Here is a 13715-nt window from a genome sequence, read left to right as displayed (position 1 = left end):
TGACAAAAACGTGCATATCCAGTGCATTTGAGACAAGATTTTGTAAATTCTTATCGCTTTCTTCTGATGAAGGCTGAAGTTTTGGCCGAAAAGTTGTGTTTTTTTCGGTCGTCCCGTAGCTCTTTCAGACTTCTTTTTTTAAGTGGTCCCTATATCCTGTAGCCGCTATTGTTCTCAGCCGAGGGTTTATTGTTTCATATCCTATTACCTATTGTTTCGTTTTCCAATCACAGACCTCGCCTGGAACAGCCAAACGGGGTCGTTTTCTTTCTTTCTTTTTATTTTTTTTTGTAAGCATTTGATTTTTTTATACGTTTACATATTTTTAATTATGAGCGGGAGATCTGTATGGGCGTTTTTACAGATATCGATCGGACGCGAATATTTTATCGTACTTGTGAAATGAAACAATAAATTGAATGTATTGTGTTTAGAATTTTAATCAGTAGAGATCTGTAACGAAAGTTAATGAATACTAATTAGTTGAGCAGGGGTTTGTACCAAAAGTCAATTCTACTGTCTAATAATTCATTGATTTGTATTGGGGTTTACCGGAGGTGTACACGTGACTTAAATTCTGCCGTATTGTTTGGTCATAACTTTGATGAATAATTAATGAATTTTACCACCAGAGAAACGTTTTAACTATCAGTTATAAATATTTTTGTTAAAAATGGCTCCATTCAACGGGAACTTGAAATCTGTCCACAGTAGAATATTTGCGTTTTTGTACAAACACTTCTGCGCTATGCTAGCTTCAAGTTTTCCACGGCTGTCGTAATACAAGGACCTCCGCTCTCTCTCAACCGCCTCTTTTTCAACCAAATTCTCGGTGTTTGGAAATGGCTTGAAACACTCTCCCCTCGTGTTTAATATATTACATTAAAGTCAAACAAGTGCAATTTCACAATGGCGTAGGTAATTACTCCCATACTAATCACATGCCGACCAGTGCTGTTAATGTTGTTTTTTCCTTTTAACATGATCAATATGGTAAACAATAAGAACTGCGAGGGTCTTTCTGCTATTTTCTTCAGACTATCAAGAGCGGCAATCAGACACTCACTTCTAACTGTTGTCACTGCAACTATTCCAACATTACTGTTGTCTATGATTGAAATTCAAATGTTTCACTGACATCTCCTCACTTCTATGGGTATCACTGATGCCAATCACAAATTCAGAAAATGTGCAGCTCCCAGTATTTTAAGCGCAATATGGAGGATTTCCACGTATGGTGCACGCGAATAATGCTGCTATTCCCGCAGCCAGTACGACAGCTCAGTTAATTAAGAGCTCTGTACTGGTATCGCAGAGTCATTGGTTCGAATCTCGTTCAATCGCTAACGTTTTTAAGGCTTTCTTTTCGCAGCTGTTTAAGTCACTTACAGTACACAACTGCAATTGTCACGCATTTATAGGATTTATAGGTTGTTGTTGTTTTACTGTTGACATCAGTGGTGAGTACTACCAGGAGCAATAATCAGGGATGGAGACCGTAAGCATGGGTTCCACGCGTCCCCATGTCTTGTAGCAAAAAATCTATTTTTTGAAAAAAATTGTGCCACCCTTCACGTCATAAACCTGCGCGGATACACGCAAATTTGCGTGGGCTACTACCTTATAATTATATGGAAAATGGAAGCAAAAGTCCAGTTCGGTTTCGACAAAACTATATAATTTTTAATTACTTTGAATGCTAAAATGGCATTTCATTACCCTGTACATGTTTTTAAAAGTCCCTAACTTTACTAAACTACAGCTGTAAACTGAAGCATTGGGGACAACTCCAAGAAATTCTCCTGGCTGAGTAGAAAACATTAAACCTTAGAGTACAAATACAAAAATATTCTCCGCAATGCTGATAGATATTTACATATTTACACTTCAATTTTATTCGAGACGTCAGTTTCAACCATATATTTCAAATTGGTGGTAAGTCCTTGAGGAGACGAGTTTTAAGATCATCGTCTCAAGCGTTTTTTACGCGCTCAATGGCATGATTAATGAATATTCGGCACTTCCAACAAATTTTGAAAACTGTCATTTTTACGTATTAAACATAAACAAAACATAACTTTATTATTTATGTAGCGCAAAATACATGGCTATATGATCTAATGCGCTTTGCATTACAATTCTTATAATACTAAAATGTTACAGCTTTTAAATAGTGAATAAATGGATACTTTAACGACGTTAATAAAAGACTTGCGTACAAAGCTCCTTTGTTGACTTGACCTTGGTTAATGAAAGAAGTGCGAATCTTGGTTTTGCATATCCACATGAGAGAATGTGAGAGAAAGACCTTAATTCCAGCGTCCAAATTCAACAGGCACAATGATTTATTAGATCCAACTCCATAACTATTGTTAAAATGAACACAATAGAGAGAATCTAACAACTCCAATGGAACAGAAACTCCATCCAAAATATATTTGCGATCATACACCTGCCATTGTTAATCTTAAGGCTGGTTTCCATATGATCGCAGACGATCGCAGATCGCAGATCGCAAACAATCGCAGACGATCGCAAAAAAAGGCTGTTTCCATATAATCGCAACGATCGCAGAGCCGACCGTAGGCATACATTTTGGTCAGCGAAAAGATCAAATATACACGCGCGTGTAGGCTGAAAAGCAAACAACATCGCGAACGTGGAAGAGCGGAAATTTTGCTGCAAGCAAATTTACTTCTTCTGTATGTCATAATTAAGCTAGTCGTCGCCAGCTCTAAAACCGTCGAAAACATCGGTTTTGGATTCGATAACGACCGTATGCAGTTCTTATGTTGGAGAAATTTGGCCTCCGCTTTTTCGGCCGATAAATGAATCTTCTGCCCGATTTTGTCCCAATAGCTGGCCTTATTGTTCTTGCCGTTAAAATCTCTGCGACTGCGATAATAAACACATTCATAACGAAGACCGTTCCTAGAATCGAACACACGAGCGTTGAATCGTGGGAGAGAACTCGAAATATTATGGGATGCGTTTCGATCGCGGATCGCAAAACTTTGGTTTCCATATAATCGCACAATCGCAAATGATCGCAGATGATCGCAGACGATCGCAGGAGATAGAACATAGTTCTATCTTCTGCGATCGTCTGCGATCGTCTGTGATCGTGATCGCAGGATCGCAGACGATCGCAGAAGTATGTTTCCATATGATCGCAGACGATCGCAGACCTTATTGCGATCTGCGATCTGCTATCCGCGATCATATGGAAACTAGCCTTTACGGAACATTGGCTAACCGATCTAGACTCTTCAGTAAGAGCTGAGCTTTGCCCCAATGGTTACAAAATCTTAGATCGCACGAGACCAGATCAACGTAAAGGGGGGACTGGAATCATCTATCACGAGTCGCTGAATGCAACAATGATTGACGCTGGTGTAATTGTGCGATATTCGTATGAATTCTCAGAATGGATTATTAAATCTGGCTGGTACAGCATTCGCATCGCAATTATCTACAGACCACCCCGTGACTCCGAGAGCCATCCTGTCACTACAAATGTATTCCTTACTGAATTCCCAGATTATCTTGAATCATTGCTGCTCCGCAATGCTGATAGATATTTACATAAGATTAATTATGTGTAAATATCAATCAAACACTTTTTAGGTTAGCAAGGGAGTTTTAAGACGCCAAAATCCCTAGGGACATAAACAAGTGAAAAATGCCGACTTCAAAATTTGGTAATTTTTTTGCCAAAAACCATGCCCTTACCCCTTGCAAGAAAGTCGAGTTTTGGACGAAATACAAATATTCTTTTAAAAGCTTACAGTCGGATCAGTGTGTCCGAAAATGTCCCTTGAGACACTTTTAAGGCCTCCCAAGGGACCAGGGACAAAGAAATAGCCCACAAGAGATGGAGTCAGGGTAAGGGTTAAGCAGAAAGTTCCTTGTCAGGGCGTTACTTACCCTTTAAAATAATTCCCAAGGGAGTTTTACGACACGCCGAGATCCCTAGAGACATAAAAAAAGTGAAAAATGCTGACTTCAAAATTTGGTCATTTTTGGCCAAAAACCATGCCCTTACCACTTGGAAGAAAGTCGATTCCTGGACGAAATAAAAATATTTTTTCAAAACTTCCAATCAAATAAGTGTGTCCGAAAACGTCCCCTGAGACACTTTTTAGGTTTCCAAGGGAGTTTTACGACATGCAGAGATCCTAGAGACATACACAAGTGAAAAATGAGGACTTCAAAATTTGGTCACGTTTGGCCAAAAACCATAGGCGAAATACAAATATTCTTTTATAAGCTTCCAATCGAATCAGTGTGTCCAAAAACGTCCCCTTAGACACTTTTTAGGTTTCCAGGGGAGTTTTACACGTCGAAACCCCTGACAGTTGATCATTATTTGATTTTTTGATCCTCTAAACACCTTGTGAAAGTTTAGTAGACGTTTTGTCCAAAAAGAAAAAACCGCTAAATATTTTGAGTTTAGTCGTAATGGGCTGTTTAAATTTTCAGAATTTTCCCACCAAAAACTTAGAAAAAATACGGGCGTCTAAAATACGCATGCGCCCTTTTTTTAAATTTTCCGTGCTGTTAACATCGCCGTGGAAAACGATGAATTTTCCCGCCAAAATACTTAGAAAAAATACGGGCACTCAAAATACGGATGCGGCGTTTTTTTTTTTAATTTTTAAGGTCAAATTTATATTATTGTGTTTATTACTTAGGCTAGTTAATATATCAATATTGTACATTTACCAAGGAAAAGAAACGATAAAAGTTACACTCACACAAAGCCGATGTTTCAATTTCTTGTCTTTTATTTTCTCATTTTCTTTAGTTAATGAATTGATTTAATTAATTAATTATCGCTTGCAGACTTGTATTGACAAATACAATTAGAGTATGTGAAAAATATTGTGCCAAAATGTTAGTTAATGTCTCTTTTTCTAATGTTAACATACATCAAATTGTATTTGCCGCCACAAGTTTGCAAATCATACACGCCTTGTGATGGTAACTAGTAAATAAAGACTCATGAATGTTCAAGGTGACATTTTGCAACAGGGAAAATTATTTTGATGGTCTGTATATGAAAAAAATTTTAAATGATTGATTTCGATTATTAGAATTCTTTCCATTAGGGCAAACTGTTGCAGAATCGCCCAGACTTTCATGTTGCTTTTTAAGACCTTGTTCAACACTTTACTCCATTTTACTCCAACTATCAGAAACCCTTCAAAGCTATTGATATTTTCTCACACCTGGGATCGAAAAATTTGAATTTAAAAAGGAAAACAGCATCAAAATGGCCTATTGTCCAGAGTTATAATTAACCTGCATAATTAATTATTTATTTGCAGCCAATTTTGTATCTAAATTGTCAAGGAAAGATGTTTGTCACTGAACGTTACTTGATGGCCAATAAAAAAAGCTTCTTTGATTTGGTTTTCAAACAGCAACTGAAAACTACTTTTCTTTAGTTGCGTTCCGTTTTTTTATTCTCAACTTCATATTGAAAATAAAATATGCGATTTATGTGTAAATGTCTCGTCCCACATAACACTGAATTAGTTAAACACTATTATGCATCAGATACACTACAGATGTCTAGTTAAAATAATGGATTTTACCTGTTTTTTACGATGGAAATATAGGCAAAAGCTTGTATACCTTTGCCGAGACAGCTCAAAAGAATTTAGGTTAAAAAAGGCAAACAAACATGGTACCTTGATCAAAACTCTACTGACCCTGAAAACTGTTCTTTTCATTTATTTCTCAAATAGTCTTATTTTACAATTTACTTGGCAATGTATAAATTCAACATTCTGTTGTACCCTATACGATTTTTGGCACAGGCGTACCGAAAACCCTGAACAATTAAATCTCATAGAAATGAAGAATGTTATAAAACCGTTTTCTCAACATCATTTCAACCATTATCTGTTATATGTCAAGAGAACGCAAGGTATTGAAGGAGCGTTTCGTTGTTTCCTACCCAAAATGTATACATGATGAAAGAAATTTGCTAAAATCGTTCAAGTAGTTTCATATTCAAAGCCTTTCTTCTTCAACAAATCGTGTTTCTTGTTTAGACGACAACTAAACAAACAGAAAAACTGAAATTAATATGTTTCGGTAACTCCTTAGCAATGTCCATTTTCCTTTCCATAAGGAACCCCTTTTCAAGCCTTGTGTTCCCTTAACAGCAACAAGCAGTTAAGGTGGAACTGTCAGGTATCATGGAAAATCAGTTCAATTAGAAGCTGATCCAAATCTAAAGCTATAATCTCATAATTGACGTATTAAACTTTGGCTTATTCAATCAAAATAGAGGGGTGCTATTCTCTGACCTATATCTCCTCCCCTGCCCCAGCCCCCCCCCCCCTCCCCTCTCACCCCCCCCCGCCCCCCCCCCCCCCCGCCAAAAAGAAAAAACAAATACTGTCTGGATATCAAAGCAATTTTAGCCACATACTCTGGATGACCAAGCGTTTCAAGAGAGAACACCGATTTATATTTCGACGCCCTAATTCCCAACCGGCAATTGGTTTCACAACTGAAAAAGGTGCAATGATCTTTTTAATGGGCAGGTGGTTTTAGGGAGTTTTAAGTAAAAAAAAAACAACAAAAATCTATCACATTACAGGAAAATAAGCTTTTGAAGATTGGAGGTACCCTAAATTTTATTTCTTCCCTTGAATATAATTTAATCAATTTTCGATTCGTACGAGATAAAATAGGCAATTGGATCTGATAGTCATAAGTGTTTCTTAAATTTCTTTCTGTATAGCTCATCTAGCAACCTTTCGCATTTTTTATCAGTTGTTTTTTTTTTAATCCGTTTTGGTGAGCTTATATATCCAATCTTGTCCATTACGAAAGGGATCACAAAGAATTTTCCCATTTTTGCTGGTTTGTTGTTTTCGTTTTATAAAGCAGAAAACTGAGGCAGAAACACCGAAAAGAAGAAGGAAAATGTTGAAAATATTGGAGGATCTCAACAATTTTGTCCTCCAGTCCACATTTTCATTGATAGGAGAACACCTGCCCCCACTCCTCCCCCCCCCCCCACCCCACCCACACACAATCACACCCCCTTCTAAGAAGCTGTCCGTCTAGTAGCTAGTATAGAGAGCTTTATAACGATTCAGTTTTGACCAATCAGTTCTTTTAAAACTTTAGTAGCTTTTAGTGACCGCGAGCCAGTAAATGTTCGTTTTCGTAACCATAATAGCTAACAGTTCCACCTCAGATTAACAATTGTAATTGATAAGAAACCCCTGCAAACGTTGACATCGAGGGATTATTTGAATGGCATACTTACCAATAAAATCAAGTAACTTGACCTATGTAACAATAAACCCAAATTATTAAAAAAAAAAACACCTATGCGAAGCTTCAAGTTGTATTGAATATCAGTGAAATCCACCCAAAATTCAAACATGCTATCTAGCAAACTCAGAAAAGAATGTCAGCGTAGAATGGTCGCCCAAAGTCAACGTGCAGTATTTTTAAATTTCCTCTCCAAGATGATGGCTGTTATATTCAAATGATTTTCAGAAAAAAAAAAAAAAAGGCGGCTTAATTTTCTAGCTTCAGTATTTTAGGCCTATCAATTTTTCCAGGAGCCAAACGTGCTCAATGCAAAAGCAAAAACATCCGAGACAGGAAAGTATTTTAGGACACATTCTTCGCGAATTGCCATTAACTTTTTCGTATACAACCATAATCTATTAAAGGCAATTTTTAAAATAAAACAAATGTTCTTATCATTATTCCGTTTCCTGCCGCGCCCAAAGTCCATTTCTTTCTCTTGTGCATTGTTCCTTCTTGTGAAATATCCTCACTGCAAATGAAATAAAGAATATGGTGAGTTTTCTCTCCGATATTAAACTTACAACCAGGGAAATTCTATCTAACCACCACACTAAATTAATTTTACGAAGTGATTTCTTTACACAGCTAAAGCGCTCCAACGAATTCAAGTGCAATCAGTCAGGCGATCATGGAAAAATTGGAATTTAGAAACTAAATTTTAATAAAAGCTTGTTAAATTCAATTCAATTCGAGTCTGCCGTTTTTTCTCGAAGTGAAAAAGTGCCAGACAAAATAAAATGTGCCATATTTTCATCCCACGACTGGAAAACATCAATGGACCACTTGCAAATTAGTCCGGAGTAAAAAGCAAATTGAATGTTTTATTTAATGGCCAGACATTTAGTATACATCTTCTTGAACTTTTCTACAGTCTTTTGAAATGTTATTGTTGCAAATTAAACGTTCACAAATTATTTTATATTATATGTGGTAAAATAAAAATTATAAATTATATGTGGTATGGAAAACGCCATTAACTGAACCGCGTCAACGGGACCAAACTCCAGGACGTGTTTGTTAGAAAAGTTTGAGCACTGAAGACCACTGGCAAATTTACTCACCATTTGCTTAACTAAAGCAAGGGCTTCTTCCCAAAGCCTCTCAGTCACTTCTCGGGAACTTATCAAGGGCACATTCCTTCTTCGCATGTCTTCACTCGCCGGGAAGTTGTTCGGTCTGACGCAAAATCTATGACATAATAAATATGCATGATATACCAGAAATAGAACATGCTTTCACATTTATCTATAGGTATACTGACGGGACGCATCCATTAAGCCAAAATCCATTTGACACGCAAAAGTTCCGAAATTTTAAACCGATAATTTAAGCTTGATGAAAAGCGCCCCATATTTGCATTAAAATTAAAACTCATATTTCTGAGGTTCTGATTTCCGCACAGTCACACAATAAATCTGTAGCTAGAAAAGGCGTCTCCTTTCGTAGGCTAGCAAGCTGTAGCTAGCTCTTGGAAAGTTTTCGCATCCACAAGTTTGCATAGCTTATCCCAATATGTAACTTTTTTATATAAAAACAGCGATAAATATATTGGGAGGTTAGGAGAAAAACAGTAAAAAAAAAAGGTGAAAATTAAATCAATTCCAAACAATCGAGCTTATTTCGCCAATAAAATGACACATGTCAGTTCAGTTTTTACTTCACAATATTTAACACTGTATGTCTACGTCATTTTCAATATACCGGAATTTACCACGAAGAGATTCAGGGAAAACTAATAATCCCCCAAAGTCATATTGCAACGGATGTTCTTCAAGATCAGGACTACAATGAAAGAAAATAACGGTTCCCGAAATTTAAATTCCAAAGGCGAAACGGGCATCAAAATGTGAAAAGGTGGGTTTCACCACACTTTACTGAAGAAGACAATTTGATCGAGTTAATTAACCTGACGTAGACTGCGTTTTTCTATATCTATTGCCTGGATTTACTGCCGATGATATGTACACTCATGCAGGATAGTCAAATCTCAAAAATCTTAGAGACTTTTATCAGGTGTTTTTGCCAAGAAATGGATTCTAAACTTAGCCAGCCTTTCTTAACCTCGTCCCAGGATTCAAAACTGACAGCGCAACATTTGAGGAATGTTGAAATGACCTCAGAATAACGAAAACCTTTTGTAACAACACTCTGTGCTAAAAAAATGCGTACAAAATGGCAAGAAATTTAACAAAACTTACGCAAAGCAGGAAAAATCCGAATTTTCTGTCCCTAGATATAATTTGGAGAATCTAGTGAAAAAAAAGTGGTTTGTTCCGCGATATTGAAAACGAAAGTTAGTAACGTTCGAGGGGTCAGTTTGCCTTTCCATCCTGCACCTTAGCCTGCTCGTGCAGCCTCGAAAACGAAGGCAATCAAAAGCTTAGATTGCCAGGCATGTCTGTTTTGTATGTGACCATACACTTGACTTTACAGAAATTACAAGCCAAATATCCCGGTAAATTTGAGTTTAATTCAAAAAATAAAGCATAGTACTAACAAGTTCTCTGACAGACGGAAAGGGCTTAGAGCTCCGATTTTCTCTCAATTCGTTTAGCTTAATTTATCAATTTGATATTAGTTTCTGTTCTGGCTGTGTAAATTGCAGACTTAAACCTCTTCTTTCAGCAACCCGGTACAGTATGGAGCTAAGCTAGCACTAAAACTTTCGCAGAAAGGATAATTATAGTTGAGCTACGATGCACCAATTTTGACAAGGCTAGGATAAACTACAATTTGTCAGTTGTGTTACCTTTTCGATGCCACATTTCTACAGGTCATATTTCTCGAATGAACATGTAGGTTTGTTTAGAATTCTGTTTCAATTAATGAAATTAAAAAAATGAGAGAAAACAAGGAGGTTCATTTTTAAAGGGAGGTATCTGTAACATATTTTCGCTGCATGCGATTGGTTTATTTCTCCGATAAAACTGTGACTTATCATATAATGATAATGATGTATTACTCAGTGAATGACACAGGCATACTTGGAAAAAGGAAATCCGAGTGCTTCTATCAGGAGTCGAACCGAAGACCTTCCAATAACTAGTTTGGATGCTCTACCACTGAGCTACAGGAGACTCGTGGGAGCTAAGGCATTAAACTAATTCATGATATTCATCAAATGATATCAGTTTCAAAAGCTGAGCCGCTGCATACGATTTAAGGCATTATTTGAAAAACTTCAAGATGAAAGAAAGTCTTACTGCTGAAAAGGAAATAAAGAAAATTGTTATCAGCGGTTCTTATCTCGTATTTTAGCATTATATATTGTACAGTCCGTTCTCCAGCATCTGGGCTGCAATGGATTTTTAATAAATCTATCTATCTATCTATCTATCTATCTATCTATCTATCTATCTATCTATCTATCTATCTATCTATCTATCTATCTATCTATCTATCTATCTATCTATCTATCTATCCAAAATATACTGAACGTCGATATCCTACGCTCGCTTTCAGCAAAAACATTTCGACGGCAAAAACACAATAAATCTTTGCTTGGTTTAAAAAATATGCCTGTTCTTGGACATAATCTGTTCCGCTTAGAGCTCACATTTTTAGTCGAGCTTTTCTGTGGGCAGTCTGTTCGCTTCTAGTAGAAATTACAGATAATCTCCGAATACAAATATCCATGCGAATTTTTGCTTTTAATGACGGATATTGTTTACATAGCATTTGACTGATTTTCAACTATGTCTACCAACCATTTTTTTATACTCAAGCTTGAAATCAATTACGAAAACATTAATTTTATTTCAAATTCGACAAAAAAAAGGAAAATATAACTGTACAATTGTACACAAAAAAAAAATTATTAAAAACACCATTTAAACGCCCCTAGTAACATTTGTGCTGGATGTGAAAAGATATGACCGAGACAAAGCGAAAACATTAGGACACAAAAAACCTCAACACGAGGCAACGAGAATTTTACTGTAGCTTAACACCGATATAAACCAAAGAAATTTGTTACAGTTTATCACCTTAAACTGTTCGACAGAAGTTAGAAGTTGGATACATCTCTGCTTCGTGTTTGTCTGATGCTTTTAAAATTTACCATTTCACCCGAAGGAAAATTAGTGTCAGTACTACTTACATGTAATTATTTTAAGGCTTTCCACGGAAATGAATACTCAATCAACTCGATGAGGGAGGGAGATACACGAGAGCGTAGCAAATGTATAAGGGAGTCATCGTTAAGCCTATGAAGAAGTCGGCAAGAGCAAGCAAAACAATGTAATAGTATAAAACAAAAAGGTTTCGTTTTCAGGATCGAAAATTTATGTTCAAGCACAAGTTTTCGATTCCCTCACGGAATCTCTGTCAAGTGGTGTTGGACGTTTTTGTCACATGATTAAGTTGGGGAGCTCATATCCAAAGGGTCTTGCCGTCTCCCCGATATAAACCTCTTGACAATCGCCGCACTGGATTTTATAGACCACTCCGCAATTTTTTTCTCTAACAATGTAATAGTGATTTGCTCGGCCTCGAATAGTCGCTGTTCTGTTGAGAGCCACAAGAAGGGTCGCGTTTCTTCCAACTGCTGAGATGCCGCATATCAGAGATAAGACAATAAAAAAATCGTTGAAGCTGTGTTAAGGCTGACATCACAGTTATCTAGCATTTCAGACAATCACCAGGGCTAGAAACGTCGAGTACACTAGAACGTTCTTTTCAAAAGACATATTCTTTGGCATCACCGTGACTCATGGAAAAATGCATTCCTAAATAACGAATAATTCTGGATAAACGATAAGCGTTTCCTCAATTGAAAAATTTTATTTGGGTTCAATGTAGGCTAAGAAAGATTAATACTGGCCTGGTGCTCCACTGTAGTCAACGATTCACAATTCTTTTGAAGTTAGTCATTAAGCCCAACAAATTATAATCATTAAGATTCAAAAGCACAACAACTTGTTTGTGTTTTAGTGCGCGAATCTTTCGTCTTTTGTCACCATGAAAACTAAGTGTTAATTGGAGGATGTTTGTAAGCTAAAATCTTCTCCACCATCTTGCTGATTTTTCTAATTGACATCACACGACTTAACGCGATTTTATTTGCACAACAACATTATGTTTACATATATCTATTTACACATTATCAAGCCGGGGAAGTCATTCCTCCAATTTTAAATTCACGTATGTCTCCCGGGAAGAAAGCAGTATCTTTTACAGTTGCGTATAATCCTCTGCGTTTTACTTTCCCTGTTTAAAACAACATGAATAGAAACATTTTTCCTCAGAGTTACTCTTGCCTTCATAAAGCCTGATGGGCATCGCGTCAATGAGATTGACAGGTTAGGGAGCAATTTTTTAAAAGCTTTTTATTACTTACTTTGACGTTATTAAATAGAGTGGAATGAATCGTAGCAGCAGGTTTACTCATTTCCATCTGAAAGATAAAATTTTGTGATGAGTATCAAAAGATTACCATATGTTATTAATAATTCAAATGATATGATTCGTCAATGCGTCATGAGAATGTTGACATGAATTCTTAAAAGGCCTGCTAGGAATATATTTTTGCTGACCAAATAATAAAAAAAGTGAAAGATTTGGAGTCCATCCAAAGACCATATCAAAACCAGCAAAGGTCGTATTATTTCAAACCCTTCCTTGTGCCCTTAATATGCTAGCAATATGATCTCTGTTCACGAGACTCGATTTTTATAGGTAACACTATTTCGACAGGCATATTTTTTGACAATGATATTTTTTGCCAAGGTCCGTAGTATTTTCATCTGTTTTATATGACTTAAATGTTTAGTATCTTTCAGTCTATTTCGACGGTTTTTGAGGAATACAAAATAAAAGACAGTGGACATAGGATGCGGCTGTTCAAATCTTCAAGCTGCAAAGGGAGGAGGTAGAAAGAGTCCTCCACACCTAACCAATGCGAGAGAGTACCAGCTGTAGAACTAATTGATATGTTAGACCAGTTTTCACTTGACAGCAAAGTGACCACTCTAGCCAATCATAACAGACGAAAAGAGTTCTGTGAATTGGTCGGAATTCTTCGAAGCAGGGGCCAAGCGCGAGAAAAGGCGTGTGATCACGCCCCCTTAGTACAAATTACATTTCGCATTAATGACGATTGCTTTTGGTTTGTTACTCATTGGTTCAGAAAGTGGCACGTGTTGCCAACCAATCACAGAGCGTAGTAAAGCAAAACCAAAGCAAACGCTAAATTACTTTCGACGTTCAATTGAAGATTGTCCTATTCAAGTACTTACATAGCCTACGTGGAGGACTGGCTAAACCGCGGAGCAATGTAGTGTGATCATTGCTTTAAGGTGGTTTATTATTGCATCTTCTGTTGTCACACGAGATCCGTATTAATTTAGCGATTCATATCTCCACAGGCA

General features: G+C 36.8%; 1 long non-coding RNA gene across 2 annotated transcripts in view; it reads right to left on the bottom strand.

Moving 5' to 3' along the window:
- Window positions 1–7058: 7058 nt before the first annotated feature.
- The window catches only part of LOC146487161 (uncharacterized), a 24716-nt gene continuing 18059 nt past the window's right edge, over window positions 7059–13715 (bottom strand). For both annotated transcript variants that reach the window (XR_014857266.1, XR_014857267.1), the window contains exons 4-6: window positions 12686–12742; window positions 8409–8535; window positions 7059–7816 (exon numbers count right to left, since the gene is read on the bottom strand). This is a non-coding gene — a long non-coding RNA (uncharacterized LOC146487161). The remainder of the gene's footprint in view (window positions 7817–8408; window positions 8536–12685; window positions 12743–13715) is intronic.

This window comes from Pavona decussata, unplaced genomic scaffold (genome assembly GCF_977016875.1).
Source record: "Pavona decussata unplaced genomic scaffold, jaPavDecu1.1 SCAFFOLD_16, whole genome shotgun sequence".
Classification (NCBI taxonomy): domain Eukaryota; kingdom Metazoa; phylum Cnidaria; class Anthozoa; order Scleractinia; family Agariciidae; genus Pavona; species Pavona decussata.
The sequence above is the reverse complement of the archived record's forward strand: the minus strand, read 5'-3'. Positions and strand labels throughout refer to the sequence as shown.